The sequence below is a fragment of the Natrix helvetica genome (genome assembly GCF_964273705.1).
Source record: "Natrix helvetica genome assembly, chromosome: 7".
NCBI classification, from domain to species: Eukaryota; Metazoa; Chordata; class Lepidosauria; order Squamata; family Natricidae; genus Natrix; species Natrix helvetica.
The window spans coordinates 47,071,515-47,094,924 of NC_138558.1; the positions used below are offsets into that span (position 1 = coordinate 47,071,515).

Below are 23,410 nucleotides of genomic sequence, written 5' to 3' on the forward strand. Positions count from 1 at the left end.
CCTGAGAGAATTTACCACTACTTACCCTTTTGTTCCTGTCTATGGTTGTAGTATAAAGAGGCATTTAACAGCTGTCATTTACATTGTCCAAAAATGATATATTGAAGTTAGCACTCCAACAGCATAAACCTGGAGATGGGCTATCAAGAAACCTCACAACATTTAGCAAGGATTACATTCTGTGGGAACAGATCCATGAGAACAACTTTGCCTTCTGAATTATTAGTGCATTGTTTGTGCTGAGATCCCTTGCCACAGATGACTATTAATTTTGACAACAAAAAATTAGTCCAGATATTACATTATTATTTCCAGTAAGCTTGAACTACAATTGTTGCTGTTTTTCCTATCAATCAATATTAAGCGTTAGCAACAACAGAGTCAAATTCTCTATACCCAAATCTTACACTTGATCATGATATTATCTATTGATAAGCATAGTGAAGTACCAATGCAAAATCACAATGAATAGAATGCTTGATTATGGGGTCCCCAAATGCTGGTCCATGGACCAGTACCTGTCCGTGTTCCGTTGGGAACCATGCCATGCAAGCGGCAGGCAAGCATGCAAAGCTTCATTTGCACATGTATGGCATCTAGATTGCACATGTGAAACCATCCCCCTACTGCTGCCGTTGCTACCAGTCCATGGAACCAGAAAAGTTGGGGACTACTGATAGAATAGAATAGGATAGAATAGAATATTTGGCCAAGTGTGATTAGACACCCAAGGAAATTGTCTCCAGTTCAGATGCTCTCAGAATAACACAAAACAACATCAACAACATAACAACAACAACTTCAATAGAAGTTTTCTATTTCTTCAGTAGCAAGAAAGGTTGTAAGGATAATGATGATGCTATAGCTGTACAACATGAGTAAATGTACAGAGACATTAGACAATACTGTGAGAATTAGATGTTCAGTAGAGTGATGGCATAAGGAAAAAAACTGGCCCTGTGTCTAGTTGCTTTGGCATGCAATAATAGGTGTCCCGAGGAGAGGAGTTGAAACAGTTTATGTCCAGGATGTAAGGGACCTGTAAATATTTGCTCAGTCCTTCTGACCAGCTCAAAATACAGGTCTTCTGTGGAAGGCAGGCTGGTAGCAATTGTTCTTTCTGCAGTCCTAACTATCCGTTGGAGTCTGTACCTGTACTGTTTTATTGCTGTGCCAAATCAGACAGAACCGAGGTTTGATTAAAAGGGGTTTTGAGGCTTCATTACTAAAATAGCATGCTTGATGTACTAAATTTTCTGTCTCGTTTACCTATGGAAGTAATTGGCATGAGCAGCAGTGCCTAATTTTTATTATGTTCAGGTCTTGGAGATAAAATTTTCAGCAGAAGATTAACAAATTGATGCCAATATTATACATACCTACTACAAAGCATAAGAGCTTATTGATACCTGTGACATGATTATTGGTTTAATACCATACTTTGTACTTTGTATTCATTGTATCTTAACCATTTGATCTAGGTATAAGCAACCTGAAATAGTAATTCTGTCCAGGATGATTTCATTAATAAACCATGTTTGACCATGGTAACAATTGAAATCTAAACTACTTGGACAGAATAACTTTCTTATCTCTGCTTAGACAGAACAAGCTTACATTTTAAAATACAGTACACAGCTACAACTTACATATGATATTGCTGTTCCTCAGGTTTTTCAGAAGAGAAAAGCTTTAGTCCAATTACATTACAAAAGGGAGTTATTTAACTCACTGAATTTCCCAAATGACTCTCAGGAGAAATGATCATATGGCACTTGAAAATACACCAAGTTCTCCTGGCAATTTCAGTTGCATTAATATCCTCTCTCACATGCTGTCCTGAAACACTTGTGTGGTCCTGCTGTGGGCAATTAAAAGTTGCCATGTTTTTACTCCAGAGATACATGTGTTTTAGTAGTAATAATGAAATATATTTATTTATACAATAACCCTGAATATGCACTTTACATTTAAGCATAAAATAAATTTTAAATTAACATAGATATCCTTTTACTCATCTTATTGTTAAAAAGAGAAAAAGAGTGAAAAAAACATATGATTTGAAAATACATAAGTAGTTGAATAGAAAAAAAGGATCTTTATTAATCAAAATCCAAATGATTTTTCTAGACCTAATACTAACTGACAAGTACTAGCCAAAGAACTGTTTCCCACATAAAATAGATTATGGTAGAAATATGTGCAGATATCATTCCATCAATTAAAATTTATGGAACTCCAACATGTCATGTACAAAATTAGAACAAATACATCTCGCTACTTGAGGCCAGTGAAATAATGTTGCGCACCAGTTATTAAGAATGGTATATGTATAAGATTTTATTTTGTTATTAGACCCCAAATGTATCATTACTTCATGTTTTTCACTTGAGCATTGGTTTGTTTCAGAATATAAATTTAATCCATGGGACTTCACAGCTTTTAGCTATGATATATACACAATATATATTTATGCTGCTATTAAACACAGAATGAGAACTCAATTTTAGACCTAATTAAAATAACTAACTTAAATCCGCGAGGCATTGATTTTGATAGTTCTCTCTTAAATGTGTTTTTTCTCCACATGTTAGGCAAACATACTTTTTTTTGCTGGTAGCAATGGTGCAATTGACAGGGGTGGGAGTTTGTATATGAATTTATAAACTGTGACTGCGGAATATGTATATGAACTTACAAATTTTCCATCAGTGACAACTGTAGCAGTGGCTGTAAGAATCCAATGGAGCAGAAACAGTTATAGCAATAACAGAATGCTATTATATAGATCCTCGTCAGGTTGCTGTACCTACATTCTCAATTCCTCTGCCATGCCAGCTTTGCTTCACTATGAACTACATTTGAGTATCATTTTATCCTAACTTGTGAGGACTACTGCATAGTTTAATAGCATTTATTTATTGGCTATCTGCCCAGGCTTCAAAAAAACCTTTGCTGAAGCATATTTAAGTTTTGGACATATATATATATATATATATATATATATATATATATATATATATATATATATATATATATATATATATATATATATATATATATATATATATATATATATATATATATATATATATATATATATATATATATATATATATATATATATATATATATATATATATATATATATATATATATATATATATATATATATATATATATATATATATATATATATATATATATATATATATATATATATATATATATATATATATATATATATATATATATATATATATATATATATATATATATATATATATATATATATATATATATATATATATATATATATATATATATATATATATATATATATATATATATATATATATATATATATATATATCAAAGCATGATCGGAGCTGCCATCTTTCTATAAATATTGGTGTGTGTGTGTGGAGTACTAGCTTTGTTGCTGTAAGCGGGTTGGTTGACTGTGTTGTTACATCTTGATTAGTTGATGGAGTTGATGTATGCAGATTAGTCGGCTGTTCGGTAACATCCTGTGTGGCTGAGGTACTAGCTGTGTGCCCATTAGTCTTTTGTGTTGTAACAGCCTGAGTAATGGGCTGTGTGATGACATCCTGAGCTGTAGTGTAGTGATATCCTGAATCCTGTGCTGCAACATCCTGGTATCGTCACATTTATTCATGTTGTGGGGGTGTTTTCCTCTATTTCGATAGCTTCCATAATTATTCTCTTATACATATAATTACTCTTCAGCTAGAAAACCAAGGAGTCTAGGAAATACCATGCAAAATCTGCCCTGCAACATACATAGGACAAACGAACAGGAGAATAAATGCATGCATCGCAGAACACAAGAACGCAGTAAGAAAAAAAGAAAAAAACTTTCTTCCTTTTCCAGCACCTTAAAGCTACAAGACATGAAATTAATTTTGAAGGAACCAAATTAATCTTCAAAACTGAACACTTCAACAAGAGAATAATTATGGAAGCTATCGAAATAGAGAAAACCCACACAACATGAATAAACATGACGATACCTCCCGCCTACCTGCTGTGTCTCTTTTGTAGCGGTCGTGTTTTGGTCTGTGACTGTAAATAAAGTATTATTATTATTACCTCCTGCCTACCAGACATCTGGAAACCAGCCCTACTCAACAAATGAGCCCCACCCACCACCCAGGCCATTAAAACACAAAACAACAGCGGACACACAGCCAGCAACAATCAGCAACAATCTACCAATCATGATACAACCACACAACCAATCATTCCACTTACTGAAACAAAGCCAGCACTCCATACCTACCCACCAAGATTTATAAAAAGACGGCAGCTCCAGCCACGCTTTAAGCCGAAAACAGCAGCCTGAAGAGTGTGAGCGAGACCTCGCCAAAATATTGCAAAGACAATCTCAATCTTACCCTAGAAAAGACCCAAATATAACAAGACCAACATACCTACACCCGTGAAAATCTATATATATGCTGGTCTTGTTGAATTCGGGTCTTTTCCCGTGCAAGATTGAGAGTAATTTGGTGACGTTTCAACGAGATCCCGGTCATACATACGTACATACATGTATGTATGTATGTATGAACGGGACCTCATCGAAACGTCACCAAGATACTCTCAATCTTAACACTATATATTCTTTTTAAAAGCTTTACTTAATTCATTTATATATGAATTAAGTAAAGCTCTTAAAAAGAATATATAATGTTGAGAGACCTATCTGTTTACTACAATTCATAACTGTGCTAGCAGTAGTTTTAAATATTAGTGAAAAGTTTCTTCTCAATTTATTTATTGTACATAACAAAAATATGTATGATAGGAACCTTAAGAATAAATTTATCATTTCTGTGATCCTTAAAACAACTAAATATTTCTCAAGTTTTTTTGGATAAAGAAAAAGGTAACATGTAATAGAGATCTTTTTTCTACTTTTACACTTAGATCCATAAAAAAAGGCTTCTGAGTCACCAAATCCTCATTACTCCTTTGTGTATAGATTCTTAGCTATTGTTCTTTGTAGTTTCTTCCCTGTCTGAATCTTTTTCATTTGTTTATCAAATTCTATTTACTGCAACATTGATCATCCTTCACAAACCATTTCAGTAACAGCATGTTTTTTCTTCTGATAGCGAGACATTGTGAAGACATCTAGCAGAATCTCTAGCTTGTTGACATTCTTTATTACATGTAAGTTTAACTAATAAGAAACCATTCAATTTCACTTTTTAAAAAAATGTCTCCTCATGTATGTTAAGATATAAAGTTCAGAACTATGAGCTGAAGTCCAGCATAACTGAGATTATAAGACTTTGGCAAGCTCTTAACTCATACAATATAAATTCATTTTGTATATATATATATATATATATCAAGAAAAATTAAAGAGCCTATTAAAATCTGATTTTGTTAATTAAACTAGGAATAAACTAGTAAAAATGGAAAATTAACTAAATTTCCAAATAGGTTAACTATTTTTTCATAAATTTATGAAAACATTCTAACTGATTCAGGTCACTGCAGAATATATAATATTCTGGACATTAGAATAAAATAAAATAAAATGCTCCCTTTAGAAGACAGTCATGCACTCTGGAGATGACTTGTCATAAGTGCATAAAGTTGTACTTCCAGGCAGGACAGATATGAAGGGTAAATCTGTAGAATCATGAAGCATTTAACTGTCTGACCTGTTGACCTGATGCCATGCATAAAGTTTCCTGCCTGGGGCAGGAGTAATCAGCCCGGGGGGTTAGGTCTCAATCTTCTGTCTGATGTCACATGTGTTCCTCTGACAGTATTATTTTGCATCCATTTCAGAAGGTAGAGTCAGCGAATTCAAATTTTTCCCTCAATGAAGCTAAGTGACAGGCACTTCATAGTTTAGTTTTGCATAATTACCCCAGAGAAGGCAAATAAAATAAAAACAAGCACAATCTGAATGTATTAATAAAAATGCTTACCGGTCACTTGGTGTAAATCATTAAACCAGACTGAATTTTATAGACGACCTATAAGAAAAAAATAAATAAATGTAACTGCATGGAACTCGCAAAGCAACAGAACTATCACTGCAAATATTATTCACAATAAGACTTCATACAATTTATTTAAATGTTTGATTGTTACTTATTACATCTGCTCCATAACCAAGATGTCATATCTTACAGAAAAATAAATGGCATTCTAATTGATAACTTTATTGAGAAACAGTGGACTGAAATTAACTTTATAAGCAAGTTATGGTCAAGTATTTTGCATGATTTGCAAAGACATGATGTGGAGGTAGGCAGAAGGAAAACCTTCACTTACTGAGATTTTTTTTCCTCACACTTTTTCTCAACATATTTCAAAGGAAGAGACACTGTAGCCTCCTGGCCATTGCTAATGTATTGCTTGTATTTTGAGTTGAAATTATCCACTAGGGTGCTGCATTGAAGTTGCCCATGCTATTTTGACACAGCAACCAGATGCTCCAATTTTGCTTGACTGACTCTAAGCTGAGCCAGAATGCCTTAAAGCAACATTGAAAAGGGTAGAGATCCATGAACAATTAAAGCACTCTGGTGTCAAAAGAAGTGTTTCAAACAGCTAGTACTGGTACTGAAATGGCTCAGGTGCCCTTTGTCTGACACTCTGCAAGTTAAGATTTAATGCACCAGACAGATAATTTATTTCATGAAAGAGTGATCTCTGTTTCATAACCACAGAATGCAATGTAGGAGAGTGACTTGCAATATAAACCAATAAGGCAACATTTATTTCTTTTGTACAATACTCAGGGAACTAATAAAAGGGAAAACATTAGTTTGTATTTATATGCTTCTTTAAGACTATATATTTACACACACACACACACACACACACACACACACATTCAACCTTAAAATCAGAGATACAGGTTTCAGAAATAATTTTTGGCTATTCCTTACGAGAGTGGATTTAATTCCTTTTTATGTTTTAAAATTGAACTGATTTTGTATTATGACATTCTTGCAGAGCTTATATTCATATGAGTAATTTATTTAATATTAATTGTTAAAAAGATAAAAAAACCTTTCAAAAGAAATCATGCATCAAAATATAAAAAGTTATGTCTTTAAATGGTTCTTAAATACAGGGAATGAAGGTGCTGTTCTTAAATTTTGTAGGAGGAATATTTTATAGGAGAGAAGTTGAAGGTTGTCACATCCTCACTCGATAATATTATCAATTACTCTCTTAACAGGTTAAATGATCATTTGAAGGAAAAAAATCTTCTTAAACTATTAACTATTTTTTAAAAAAACCTTTACTGATGAAGGGATGAAATTAGGCACGGCAAAAGTGTTTTTCACTGTTTTTATTTAAATACCTGAATCCAGTTGGATGTAGGTAACTATTACTGTATTGATATGTGGAACTACGGATTCACAATCTCTCATGATTGGCAATGCTTGCTAGGGTTTACAGTAGGGCTGTCAAACTCGCGGCCCATGGGCCGGATATATCCTGTGCTGGCCAGGTTAGCAAAGGGGAAAAAAGCCCCAATACATTATGTGACGCTGCTGTGACAATGTGAGTTTGACAACCCTGGTTTATAGCAATGCAATTCAAAACAACTCTGCTTTGTGATGAAAGATTGGTATTTATTTATTGATATTAATGTCTTAATATTAATGTGTTTATTGATATTAATTAATATATTAATTAGTAATATCTAGTATTAGCTTTATTTATATGATTTAACATATTCATTTATTATAATATAATTTATATTGCATTTATTTTTCCATTCAAGATTAAGTTGATGGTTGAGACACAAACATACATGCAGTTAAATGTTGATATATATATACTGTACATGCACAGTTACCTATGTGGCATACATATTTCATATTCACAAATCTCAACAAGAAAGTTGCCAAGATGTCAGCATCTTAGAAATCACGAAGTGAAGTTTAAATCAATGAGAAATAATCTATTTGAAAACTGTATTGTGCCAGTGTGCCGGCATGAAATTGGCACCAAAGGATGAGACCGTGAGAGCTCATGATTCTCCCAGCCTGCCAAACAAGCCTTGGAACAGGATTATTTGGTGGTATTAAAGGCTTTGTGTTGCAGTGAACCCAATCAACACTGCTATTATTTAGCAGATGGAAATCATATACTTTGTCAGTATGTGTCTTAGTGTAGGAGGTGTTACCCAGGTATCAGAGAAAGAGTGGTTGTAAACAGAGCATCTGAGGTTATCAATGTCTACTTGTTGCTTATACCCTTAAACAATGCTAGTACAGTGTTTTATTGAAAGGAAATGGCAAATGCACATCAAAGCCAGTTTCTCATGTTTATTTGCTAAAGAAGATAGTAAAAAGGATAAGAAAATTATCACTTTTTTGTAAACTCAAAGAATTCAAGAAACAATGATATATAGTTAATATGAAACACAAAGAGACTTAAGAATTATAAACTAAAATAGTGAAATGCTATTTTATATCACATTGATGCCTAAAAGGGTATACTAATTTATATAAAAGATCAAAGTAAGTAAGTGGTTTCTGGGTTATTGGCCTCTTAATCTTGTATATTAATTCAGGTAATGTACCACTACCACTATCTTCTATTTAATTATTTTTTATTTATGTACCATTAAGCTCAGTTTTCATTACTTTTATTGTAGAAAGTGGATGAGTACATTGTATTGGTGCAGCACTGTCATCTCATTTGCAATCCTCAGAAGACCCCTTTTCGTCCCCGAGAAATCAAATGACATTCTTTAGCAACCTTCTTTTTTATTTCTTTAATTAGAAGTTTTCAAGGACCTCCTTCTTGAACTCTCAACATTTTAATACACTTCTGCCTCACTAACTCGGGTGATTGTTTCAGAGTTTGTGCAGCATACATTCCTGATCTGCAAGAAAGCTGTTTTCTTCGAGGCTTTTCATATTCTGCCCTAATCCCTTGATAATTGCAAAGGCTGTCTCTGCAACAATAAGCAAGTCTGAAAGGAATTTCATAGCTGTGTGTCTGAGAGAAAAACTCTACTTGAACATCTCAGCTAAATTTTCTTCCCAGGAGTCTTGGACACAGAATACAAGCCTGAGAAATGCCAAGATAAAGACACTCAAAGGTTGTTAAACTTGGGTTGTAACAAAACACTGGTTAAACAGGACTGAGGAAAGCTATGTCTTCTGATGGAAGCATCAGGTTAATATGGCAGAACTTCAAAACATTAATTTAATGGTAAATGGCTTATGGAATTTGCTCTTGGGAATCTTTTCATGCTTCTTTTGTAACTCCAGGGAATAATTACTCTTATGCTGGCATATATAGAGCTGCCTCTTTCTTCTCAGTAGATACACCAATAATCAGCTGTGTTACTATAGAAGTTACCTGGATATTGAGTTTGTTTGGTGCAGCTACATAAACCGTAATAATTTATTCATAACCACTGAATTGCAAAAATACGTATCTCTATATGGATGGATACAAAACAACATAAAATTACAAAAATATTAAAATAGAACAATACAACAATTAATAGAACAGACAGAAAAACCAAAACATATCTACAAACTGTCATTCCAACATTAAAAAGCCACTTACAGTTTCAAAATTCATTGGTTTTATTGCCTCAGAGAACAAAATGTTTAGCTGACGATTCAGGGATAACGCAATGGCCCTAACCATAAACAATTAAGCAATTGTTACTCAATGATGGCAGATAGAGCAGAATTCCTAAGAGAAGTTGAAACCTCATTTGATGTCTCTGTGTATATGAAAATTAAATATTACCTCATTCTTCAGAAAGGATAATATAATTTTAATCAAAAATCCTTTTAAATCAATATTCCAGATGCAAGAAGCATTTTTATTATTTATTTATTTATTATCAAATTGGTATAGCTGCTCATCTCACTAAAAGCAAGTCTGGGCAATGTAAAACAATAGGATAATATAGCACATATGCCCTGGGAAAAAAAGAGGATAAAAATGGCTACCACAACCATCTAAGTATGCCTCCTGTTTCCTGGCAAATCCCAGGCGGATTTAAAATTTAATATTTGGAACAAAAACAAACAAAATATAAACCACAGTGATCTCTTTGGTCTACGGTAAAGTTTACATCCTAGAATAGTTTTTCAAGTCTTTTGACAATTTGGTACAAATAAAAAAATTATAATTATAACTGAGAATTATTCTTTGTTAGCTCTCTCCAGAAGAGTCTGTTTGGTGTATGGTTAATGCACCACGAGGCTCTGAGTTCTAGTCCTTAGGTACAAAACCATCTGGGTGACCACAGACCAGTCACTTTCTCTCAGCCCTTGGATGGAGGGAAGATTTTTCACTTCTGAATAATCTTGCCAAGAAAACTGCAGCGAATTGTCCAGGCAGTTTCTGAGAACTGGAAACAATTGAAAGGAAAGAAAACAAAAGTTTCCCTAAACCTAATATTTTCTAGTTATTGCAAACCTGAAACACCTTAGAAGCGTGTTATTGTGAAAGGCTTCGCTTGCCTCACTGTCATTCTGTTTGCAAGGCAGTTGTGGCTTTGCCAATTTGCCTATTATCTTAAAAAATATCGTTTCTGTATTCTTTCTTTTTATAAATTACTACATGGGGGATTAATTGCCTCAATAAAAATGAATAGTTAGAACACTTCTCAAAAAACATTTAATGCTACACATGTTTCAATGAATCAGCTATAATTTCACCCAAGTTATTTATTTGATTTATATAGCTGCCCAACAAGTGACTCTAAGTGACTACATCATAAAACTGTGTTGTATGTGTTTGAATTCAACTAATCCTGCCTAACAAGATGAGATCAATTTTTAATTGTGAAATTCAATCAGTGTAAGAAAAAAGTTTCTGCAATCTCTGGGACTGTATTGAAGGTGAGAGGGGAAAAGATCATGTTTCCTTAATTGTATTCAGCTGTGCTATTAGTTATACACTAGCTATACATGTACATAAAGAATCCCTTTAGTTATAGCAGACAAATTGATTCCAACCAAAGCAACTAATTAGGGACCTGCAGGATGCAGGATAAAATAACATGCAAATTGTCAAATAATGCCTTCTGTAATGTCCATTTGCTTTTCTTAATTTGCTATGCACTTGTAAAACAGGAAGCTGAAGCCTTGAAGTAGGGAAGAGTGTGGGAAACATTGAATTGCTATTACAGTACATATTTCCAAGCAGCAGGAAGTTAGTTCTGTCAGACTAATCAGGATTTTATTCTCTACATGTAAACAACCTCTACCAACCTCTACCACTACCTCTGCGGCAAAAGGTCAAGCATCAATCTATATAATATTTTTTACCAATTTAATCTGAAAAAAAGACTTAATGGAACTCAATCACTGCACATTTTAAACTAATCACAACATGTAGCTTTAAAAGTACAGCAGTCTTCTACTTACAAATCCTATCCTATTATATGAATTTGCACATCATATAATAGGCAGGTCTAATACACTTGCAAAAGTATCAGCAGCATACATGTGTTATGTCTCATTATATAAAAGAATGCATGCGTAAATATCCCACACAGTAAGTGAGATAAATCAGTAATATTTTTAAATCTGGTAGGAATCAAACTTGGTTGATTACCATTATTGCTTATTCAAAGGTATGATTCTGACTCAATTATTGGATAGATCTGTTTTACACGTATCATCTTTTCTGGCTCTTATAGACTGTAACTGTGTAAAGTTTATAAGTACACACACATGTGTGTGTGTGTGTGAGAGAGAGAGAGTGAGTTTATACAAAAATAATTTATTATAATTTCAACATACCGTGTTTTTGTCAAAATAAGACCATGTGGTATTTTATTTTATTTTTGCCACCAAAAAAGGCACCAGATCTTTTTTGGGGGGGCGGGGGGAAGAGAATGTCATCCACTGACTCACCTCATTTGCGTGCATCACCTCTGGCCTCTTTTTCGCTATCAGAGGCCTTCAGGAACTTCTTCATCTGGCAAGGCCAGCAAGGCTTTCCTGAAGGCCTCTTTAGCCAATAACAGAACTCCAGATCGATCACGAGCTCTGTTAGTGGCTACAGAGGCCTTCAGGAACGCCTTGAGGGATGCAGCAAAAGAAATGGGCCGAGGTGTGTGAAGCTTAGCTGCAGCTATCCAAATGTAAGTAGTTGAGCAGCTCCACCCCCCATTCCCACCCTACCTTAATTTTTACCAGTGAACTCTCGAGTGGGCGGAGTCTTAATTGGGGTGTATTTTGGGATTAGGGCTTATATTGGGCACATGTGTAAAAATCAAGCTAGGGCTAACTTTCTGAGTAGGTTGTATTTTCGGGGAAGCACGATATTAAGACATATCATTTATAGCAGGTCATCTAAATGCCTGGAAAATACATCAATACAAATTTGTCAAGAGGCCACAATGCTTCAATATATACGATTGAAAATATCTTCTAATTTACTCAGTATTTTGAAATGTCAATAATTATTTTTAAGGAAAAATGGTAAGCCATTATCTAAAGCAGAAAAGCACTGGTTTACAAAACTGTATCAACTCAAGAGATCAGTTAGTATTTTAACCACAGTGATGATTAATTATGGGGAATTATTTTGTTCCATATCCTTTAATTCATGTAGAACATAACTGTTGCAGTGTCTACTCTTTATAACATATAGCTTACAAGTTTTGGACCATCCTGACTCTGCTGGCCTTCCATAAGGCCATGAAGAACTGGCTTTTATTGTTGGAAAGCTCTAGGATGAGCCTGTCTATAATGGTGGAATCCTGAATGATTGTAGTTTGGGATTGATTATATTTGCCTTCTGTTAGTGTTTGCTAACATGTCTTTTTTGCTTATAATCCTACGTTAGTAACCTAGAGTTGTAATTTAAGATCTGAATGGCCATATAAATTATTTTTCTTAATTTACATGGGCAAATTACAATTATGAGTTAAAAAAAACATTTTAAACAAAGATTTGGATGCTGTACAAGTGACACTATAATCGAATTTATTTCAGCAAGTACCTTCTCCTCATGATCAGGACCATGATTTTATAGGACTTCAGTTGTGGGGAAAATTGTAACCGATTGAGTTATAATTTCCTTTTAAACCACTGTTATTCAAATGTTATGATCTTTGGGAGTTGAAGCCCACACATCCTAAAGTAGCAATCCAGTAATGATGTGCTGAGATAACTTTTTATGTCCTATTCCCTGTTCACACTTAACTTCTGGAACAATGCATACAATTTTTACAACCATTGCCATGTTCTCTTTTCCACATTTGCCAGCTGAGGAAATTTAAGGAAATAATTTTCACCAAAACTGCCACTCAGCTGTCAGCTTTATATTATTTTGTCAGCTTTTACTATCTGGAAAGGCAAAGGTGGTAGCTGGAATAAAGGTACTAATAATAAGAAAGAAATTAAGGGTGTGAACATGGCAATGTGAAATGCTTATTTAGTAGTTATACCATGAGGCTGAGCTAGGATATCTGAGCAAAAAAAAAAAAATGTTTCCAGCCTTCTATAATTAACAATCTAAATTTAAAAATTTGTTCTGGTTTTCTAAATTCACTCATTTATTATTTTCATTTTCAATTAAACAATAGAACACAATATTTCTCAGTAACATGCATAGGATAGCCACAGGATCTTACACTTACATACACACGCAGACGCACACACACGCATCCACCCATCCATCTATCTATCTATCTATCTATCTATCTATCTATCTATCTATCTATCTATCATCTATCTATCTATCTATCTATCTATCTATCTATCTATCTATATATCTATCATCTATCTATCTATCTATCTATCTATCTATCTATCTATCTATCATCTATCTATCTATCTATCTATCTATCTATCATCTATCTATCTATCTATCTATCTATCTATCTATCTATCTATCTATCTTATCTATCCTATCTATCTATCTATCTATCTATCTATCTATCATCTATCTATCTATCTATCTATCTATCTATCATCTATCTATCTATCTATCTATCATCTATCAATCTATCTATCTATCTATCTATCATCTATCTATCTATCTATCTATCTATCTATCTATCTATCTTATCTATCCTATCTATCTATCTATCTATCTATCTATCTATCTATCTATCTATCATCTATCAATCTATCTATCTATCTATCATCTATCTATCTATCTATCTATCTATCTATCATCTATCAATCTATCTATCTATCTATCTATCTATCTATCATCTATCTATCTATCTATCTATCTATCTATCTATCTATCTATCTATCTATCTTATCTATCCTATCTATCTATCTATCATCTATCTATCTATCTATCTATCTATCTATCTATCTATCTATCTATCATCTATCTATCTATCTATCTATCTATCTATCTATCTATCTATCATCTATCTATCTATCTATCATCTATCTATCTATCTATCTATCTATCATCTATCTATCTATCTATCTATCTATCTATCTATCTATCTATCTAATATCAGAACAAAGACTTCAAATCTGTTTTAAAATTATTGAGGCGCAAGATAAAACCAGGAAAGTTCACCCGGCCATGTATATTTTACTGCAAACGTGTCATTTTAGACATCTTTCAAAGCTGTATGTGAATATGAAAATCAATCCTACTGAAGTATTCCTTGAAACTTCTTATTGACATATTCATGCAATGTAAAATCAATCACAAACTAAAGGAGCATTTTTGGGTGGAACGGAATAGAAAACATTCCAACCCAAAAACTCCTTCGCCTTCATGGTTTAATTTGTATAAAAAATTCGGTGCAATCTTTTCCTTTTTTTTCTTTTTATAAAAAATTTGAATATCCACCCATTCATGGTCTTTTGTTTGTTTTACAGAAAATAGTAGTTATTACTGGAAAATGTCCCCGTCAATAATATACGGAACAAGTCTTTATAAAAGATAACAAATATAAAACAATATATATTTTATATAGATATAACTTATGGAAGGCTTGAAATGGAATACTACTTATATGTTAACATTGTATTCCATATTTCAAGTTCAACATTATCCATTTGTATGGGACATTTTCCATTATGCTCCCAGTTCTAATATGTATAGATTATTTCTTTTCTTATATGCAGATGGTGCATAATATGCATATGTTCTGTGTCTATGGATTTGATTTGGAAAGAGATATAGTAAAGGATATGCCAATACTGAAATCCTACATGCACTTTTGATTGCAATCTGATTGGGATTATGTACTACAGGAAGATTTTCATTAGATCAATATGTTTATTCCACAGTTGGAATATTAAGCCTTTCATGACTGTATTACTCAGATAAACTTTTCTTTTTTCTTTCTCTATCCTCAAGTACAGGATAGAGATAATAAAAGCAGAAACTACAATTGCTTTTGCTCTTTAAAGTAATGTAAAATTCAATTATAATACCATATAATAAAAATTGAGAAACAATTTCTAAAAGTAATTGCAAAATACAACACATAAATGCTTAATGTATGATATATACTAAAGTTGGCAACAATTATGCAATCACAAAAATGTAACCAGGTTTTGTTTTGTTTCAATGAAAAGCAATGTTTTAATGTAAAGTTCAATAAAATAAAATCCTGATAGTATTGAACCTCTTCAGAGAAAAAACTATGGAATTATTATTGTGAAAGTTGGTAAAACTAAATGACTGAGTTAAGGAATTTTTTTCAAAGAATAACAAAAATTAAATCATTTTTGTATATGTCATTTCCCCCTCCTCCCAAAAATAGTTATACTGTTCAGGAAGTTTTAAAACTTGACTAATGAAGAAGACACCTCAAAGTCCATGTGTTGGAATAAAATAAACTGTTAACTTGTTAACTAGATTGCATCATGCTTAAATAGTTGTGCATAAATGATGCAAAAGGCTTTGCTCATTTTATATTCTGTGCAGGTATGGCATTAAAAGTGTAGATTAATTAATAATTAACCTTGTAGTTTACCATATCAAAGTTTATCAAACTTAACTTTCTTTAACATTTACTACTGTATCAGATTCAGCAATATTTTGACAGCCTAAAATTACACTATTGTGACCTTGACATTAGTATTCAACAGCATTGATGGAAGAATGACAGCTTCTCCATCGTAGTGGGTGATTTTGCAAGCTTTTACCTTCATGACTATGGAGTTTCTGTCAAACGGGCTTCCAGCTGAATGATCGCATTCTTTTGAATTATGAAGTGGCTGCAAACTGTGCTAATTGGGTCCATACTGATGTCACTCATAAAGATTAAAGAGCCTTAATAGTCTTAAAAGTTATATGTGTCTAATTTTGAGACAATATCTGTAGCTTTCAGTCCAATTAAATATAACCAATTAAGTTTAAATCTATTCTCAAAGCTTAAAATTTCTATTTTTTGCATTAGGAAAAAAACAAAAGATAAATAATATGCATATATTTCTTTCCCTCTAAGATAGTGTGGAGATCCAGGTTTGCTCTTTTCCATTAGTTTAGCCATTCACTCTCAGCCTGGACTGGAAAATTTAAAAAAAAAAAACATATTTTCCAACTTGTACTGGACCAGATTGGTAGATAAAAGAAATAACCACTAATTATGAGGCCATCATCATTCATTAGAGTGATCTGGACTAGTAAATATGTGATAAACAACAGACAAGTGTTTATTTAGAGATAGCAGCAAAATGTTTATAGAATGTAATGAAGATTCTCTACTACAATAATACAATACATATAGGTGTATTCAATTTAGAATAAGGGATTTCAATTTTCTACAGTTATCCATATCTTCTCTCTTATAGTCTGAACTAAACTAAGGTTGTATAAAATTAACATATTGACTATATTGTGCTCTGAACTGATAGATGACTTTGCCCAGCAGTTTCAATCAGATGTTAAAAATCAAGACAGAGAGAGAACTGACCTGCAAGCACTGTAAAAATCAGAGACTATAAGGTTAACATTCTTTCTTCTATTTTAGTACTACTAATCAAAACTGACAGTGAAGGAAGGAGTGAAACAGTGCTTCCAATTCCCAATCCTCATAATGGTCCAGTAAAATTCTATGGTTTGTGGCATCAAAGCTGCTGTGGGTACACTATTTATCCAAGTCATACACATTCCAACATCAAGTTAATCAAGGACAGTGATCAATGTTTCTCTCTCTGTCAGACCTTTAGGGTAGATCAGGCGAGAAGTGAAAATCATGCTGGCATATACTATTTTTATTATCAATATTTATTTTTATTCTAAATAACCAATAACAGAATCTTACAAGTCTGAATGTGCCTTTCTGTCCTCCCCCTTATCTTTTTGAGAACCAAGGAGAGTCTTGTCTGAGATGTTTTCTCGATTTATAGTTCTGCCCCAGAATCAGCTTTCTTTTATCTAACATTGTTTTGGTATCATTTCTAACTCCTGTCCCTCAAGGCCATCACCTTTTCCAACTACAGTTAGATATCTTGCCTCAGTAAAAGAAATCAAGGTAATATATTTCATCAGCACTGTTGAAAAGTTGTTACTCCATCACTTTCTCTAAAAAAGAAAAGATGGAAGTATGGAGATAGTTATCCAAATTCCCTAGATACAGATATGTTTTTTTTTAGAAAAAGACATATCATAGCCTCCTTCAAGAAATATGGCGAAGACACAATTTCCTAAAAAATGTTTCTTTAAGGCCAGTGGCTGTGTGTGTGTGTGTGTGTGTGTGTGTGTGTGTGTGTGTGTGTAATGTCCATTGTGATACTTTACAATTGGTCCGGAGGTCAACTAGTACAACAGTTCCTCAAGTAACCTTGAGTCATGGCATGCAGGTTTTTAAATTTAATAACCAACATCTTAATTTGCACCAGAACGCAAGCAGTGTAGTGCAGCTTGCAAAACAGCAATGTAACATGAACCACTCTAGGATGCCAAAGACTGCCTGCACTGTAACACTCTGCACCAGTTGAAGCTTCTGAATGCTCTTCAAGGATAACCCCATGTAGAGCACATTGCAATAGTCCTAGCATGGGATGATCAGAAAGACTGAATACAGGGAATTCTTAACTGGATACTGTCTATGATCTGCAAACACAGTGCAATTTTCTTTCATTTTTGTATATACATGAAGACTTCCACATCAATTGGAATTTTTTATTGTCAAAAATTGACCAAATGAAGGCTCCCAAATGCAGTTTTCACATCACACTGTAATTCAGAGAACTGACATTAATATGTGCCAGATAACAATCTTTGTCAAATAAGAAGGATTCATTTAAATATCTGGCAATAAAGTCATATTTCAAGGTAATTATAGTTATGGATAGAAATAATAAAAATAGCTTAAAAGGTTGAAAAATTAAAACTCTCCTAGTTAGAATTACCAAAATGAACATTGTTCATATGTCTATCTATCATCTATCTACCATCTTTCTACCATCTTTCTTTCCAAATAGCATCAGTTTTAATCCCAGATGGAATCTTGAAAAATTGACAGAGTAAATAGATTGTATGGTATGGACTAGAAAAACTATGTGTACATTTCAAAATTTTGCAAGATTCACATAACAGACCTAGACTTTTCCAAATTTCAAATTATATCACTGTGCAGAGTGGCTTGAATTATAGAAAGCATAAAATCCCCAAATAGCAGAATGTCAGAAATAGAAAGAGCTGTTCTAGTCAATAAACTTCATAGGAAGTTTATTTTTTAAAAAAGATGACAAAATCTGAAATGTTTTCTCTAGATTCTAGGTAGTAAGAATTTTACTTTGGTAGAAACCCCCAATTCAATAAAATAAACATTTCCCCAGATTTATCTTTCATTAATCAAAAAATGTCAAGAGCAGTCTTTTTTGGTTTTATATCTGTTTAACACCTTAAGTTATATAACTCTGCTTTACTTCAATAAATAATGCTGTAGTGTCTCTGATCAGATTATTAAGTTGAAATTCTTCTTTATTACAATAAAACTAAAGTGAAATAGATGTTATCAGGTGGGTTTTCCCACGTTCCTGCAATATATGTCAGTAATTGTATCTTCTTTGCTTAAATACAAAATTAAGCACCCATATTGCATAAAAAATAATTTTGAATACAAAAGGAAAATAAATCATAAATTTCAGTTCGATTAGTGAAAATAGAACTTTAAATTATATCAATATATTTAAAGATTTGGTAGATTTAGGTCAAGGTGTAATAAACCATGTATTGGAAGACAGACAATATCAGTTTATCTGGGATACCATGCCAAACAAGTTCAGAAATGATAGGTTTTCCACCTTGACATCAGAGAAAGAGAAAGCTGTCACTTTTGCAGTGAACCGAATGACAAAAAATGAAGCAACTTTTGCTTAGTAGACTGGTTTCTTCCTACTTGTGCAGTATGTCTGTAATATTCATGCTTAAGCTGCTTAGGTAGCATGTTTTGTAATTGCAAAGTCTGTGAAGCTTGTTACTGCTACCAATTTTATTACTTTACCAGTATTATTACTGACCTGTTCATGAATGTTTCTGTCCAAATGATGCAGTTTCTGTTTCAAAAAGTTGTGGTCAATTAGGTTATATACTTTCTCTTTGTTTATGTGGATTATTATTATATAGACATTATATGTAATACTGTTGTGTGTATGCATATTCAGCTCAAAGTTAGTTGATTCTGAATCAAATTGGATATATAAATATATATTGACCTGATTTTGTAGGAAGGATGTCATTTCACTTTACAAGTCTTACAAGTGTATTTGTTTAAATTTTGATTTGATATAAGATCATGTTCAAACTTTCTATGCATTTTTATTTATATGTTTTACTCTGCTGGATTTATATTGTTGTTCTTTCTATTAATGGATTCTGAGGGCTAGAAAACAACTTTATTAAAATTAAAAACATAATTTCATTTGTAGATTTTTTTTTTCCTGAAAGTTAACCACAGAAATCTAAAACTGCAGTGGACTACAATTGAATATGTGATTCATTCAGAATTGCATCAAATGTTAAGATAAGGCAAGCAAATATATTTAATTCTTCAGAAATGCATGTATTTACTTAATTAAATATATCCAAATTATTCCAGTGATGTTTGTTAAAATTAATTGAGCAAGGTAAGTTCTATACTTATATAGGTTTCTGCCTACAAAATCTTAAAGGTATTTCTTTTTTATTTCCTGCTAGATAGGATATGATATTGTAGTGTTGCTACAAATAATTTTGCACTGTGGGTAGCTTATAGTTGAAATGAATAGCAGTATATACTGTATTTTTCACAATGTAAAGAGAAACAAAGGCTTATATTATCGCAACTAATGTTTGTCACCCAGACACAGGAAGCAGACCAAGCTAGCAGTCACAAGGTTTAAAGGTTGAAATATTCTTCCTTTAAAATGAAGGACCATTTACTGATCAACTGACTACTTTGGGCTTTTAATCATATTTAACACACTGTCAAGTGGTGCCTTAGCACCATCTTGGGGTATTAGGAGATGAGGAAATATTTATATAATTTTAAAATAATGTCTGAATCTGATTGATTTTTACATCTGTTAAATAGTGAGCTGCTGGAACATATTCATACAATTACTATTTAAAAGTGAGTGTTAACTAAAACTTTTTTCATTTGACCTTCACTCCCATTGATGTAAACAATATATAGACTTATATGAGGGATTTAGAGATAGATGTGCGACCCTTAGTTTTTCGCAGTTTTCAGAATACTCCTCTCTTCAAATGAGATTGATAGTTATGTTTGAAAACCTATATTGATTGTTGATAGTTATTGATAGTTTGATAGTTATGTTTGAAAATCTATATTCCATCCAGTGCCAAATGATTCTTTGTCATTAATTGTGTGAATAAATCATTTCACCTGATAGCTACTTTCCCTGAGACTATACAGTCAATACTGGGGTAGACGGAGGGCCAATTAAACATAAATAATATCTTTATATTTAACCATAACGATCACATGGAATGGCATTTATACAGCTTCCCCCACACCTTGTTTTGTATAAAATAGGTAGACATAGTCTTGGCAGAAGACTTTTTGTCTTTTAAGGGCATTGAAAATTCTTCTCTACTTGCTTCTTTGCTTTCTCCTCTCCCCTCCCCTCTTCTCTTTTCCTCCTTTCTGGGTTAAACTGAGATGCAGAACACAAGCCTCACTGTGTGCATGCTAGTTGGATTCAGTTATGGGTATTTGGTGCAGTGCACAGCAAGATGTGAGTTTGCAGTTTGCTGCAAGTTGCAGTGGACGCTGATGGGAGATCTTGGTCCCCCCTCCCCCCCTAATTTATGAGTGTGTCTTGGCTGCCTGCTTGACTAGGACTGCCAGACTGAGTTCAATTTCTCACTGTGGATCCCTTTAAGGAAGTGTTTTTGAAGGGGAAAAAAGTTTCAAGTTTCAAGTACCACTAAGCTATGGAAAATCTAAAACCTGTTGAGCCAAGAGGCTTTCTGTTATAGAAAGGAATCCCTCTCCTGGAGTCAAAATGTATGGTTTCAGTCATGGTTTTGCAATGCTATTTATATAGCTTTCCCCCATTTTCTTGTATAAAATGGGTAGGCACAAAACATTTTGTCTTTTAAAGCAATTGAAAATTATTCTCTACTTGCTTCCTCGTCTCCACTCCTCTCCTCTTCCCTCCACTTCTGGAAGCAGCATGCAACAATTTTGTTGTACACGAACAGGTAAAATGGCCTGGAGATTGCTTGTGACATCATACCAAAGGGAGGCTCTTTACTATATTTTTATTTGAGAAAGTATCCTTGATTATGGTTCTGGCAACAGTTCTTCATTATCACTATATTTACTTTCCATCAACAAAATGTAATGTACCCGAGAAACAGTCAGGGACTTCTCTATAATTATTTTTCCAAACCTGTATTTTCTTTGAGATCCTTCCTTGATACTAACCACAGGAAAACTAAAAGTGACAACCAGCAGATGTAGTAGTAATAATGGGGATGGGGAGGAAGGTGATTAGCAAGAAATAAACATGGCTGATTTGAAATATTTTAGCCACAAATTAATTTCACTTTGCTTTTAGTTTACTTTGCATTAGATAAGACTATTAACTAAAATCATAAATATAGTGTTAGGTGAGCACAGAAAGATATTTGGGACACTGCGTTGCTTAGTAACATCCTAAACTATTCTTAAAACAATGTTTTTATTCTAAAATTAATAAATTGTGGAATGCAGCATGTTTCTGATTTTTTTCTCTGTATATGCGTGTTTAAAATTTAATATAGTTCAAATTACCTGTTTCATTCTGCTCTAGAGGGCCCTCATACACAAAAGTGTGTTGCAGTGCAAGATGAGTAGTGATTAACACTAAGTGGAACTCTTTAATTCAGCTACACTTTAGAATAATTGAACATTAATAAAATGTAAGATTAAAATGAACTTATTTTGGAAGCATACAGAAAAATCACATTAAGGGCACATTAACTTCATCCCTACTATTTTATTACAATTAATACAAAAATATATAATATTGATTAGTTATTTTTAATTGTATTATTATTTCTAGTAATGCTACTTAAAAAATAAAAATAGGAACTGGGAGTAGATATTTGGAACATTTCTTTTGTAACACTTTTAATTCTTATATACCTAGCAGTTATAAGATCTGCATCAGAAACTTTTGTTACAGTTTTCTCGCCCATTGAAATAAGATATGTGGCCAATAAGACAGAGATTTCTGGATTTGGTGCTCTGAAATTCTGCAATTCCTGATAAAGAGGCAAAACTCCAGTTAGAGAAATTTTTGCTGAGCATGAGGTTTCTTTTTTCTTTTCTTCTATTTCTTGTTCTTAGTCTTTCATAAAATTGATCTAGTTTCCATGAATCCTTAAAGTCTCATGAAACATTATTTATAAAACCCTGCGGTAGATAATTCTAAAACATAATTTATTATTTCTAGGTTCTGCCTGAACGTATTGAGGCTCAAAACAGTAACAGAGTATGGCCATGTGTGGTCTGAATAACTCCACAAATGTGATGGTTCCCCCAGATGCAAGTTCGAACTTCAGAGGGAGGGAAAAGACCACTCCAGAACTTTGGAGAGGGGTGAAGAGAAGTTGCTGAGGGCTCCAAGGCAGGAGTGGAGAGACCAGGCTCAGTGGAAAGGTTGGAGGGGTAACCAGACAAATGGCCAACTGTCAGAGGAATAGGTGAAGCACAGCTGCAGCTGGAGAGAACAGAAGTCCCACAGGAAGAGCAGAGGAAGAAAGCACACAGCTGCAGTTGCCCAGGAGGAATGAGGAGGAATTGCCTCCTGCACTTGATCTGTGAATGAGGCAGGCACAACAGAAGTCAGCAAGGCTGCTCAGGAGATGGCAGTTTCACCCATCCTAATAAGCTACACTGGTCCGTGGTTCTTTTGTCCAGCAAATGGAGCAAAGCATCACTAGAACAACTCATCAGTTTCTTGCTGTGCATTTGTTCAGCCAT

General features: G+C 33.2%; 1 protein-coding gene across 13 annotated transcripts in view; it reads right to left on the minus strand.

Annotated features, from left to right (window-relative positions):
* TENM3 (teneurin transmembrane protein 3) overlaps nucleotides 1-23,410 on the minus strand; it is a 1,436,054-nt gene that overhangs the window by 1,051,761 nt on the left and 360,883 nt on the right. For all 13 annotated transcript variants that reach the window (XM_081959126.1, XM_081959141.1, XM_081959139.1 and 10 more), the window contains one exon: nucleotides 5,973-6,020. The gene's annotated coding sequence lies outside the window, so the exon portion shown is untranslated. The remainder of the gene's footprint in view (nucleotides 1-5,972; nucleotides 6,021-23,410) is intronic.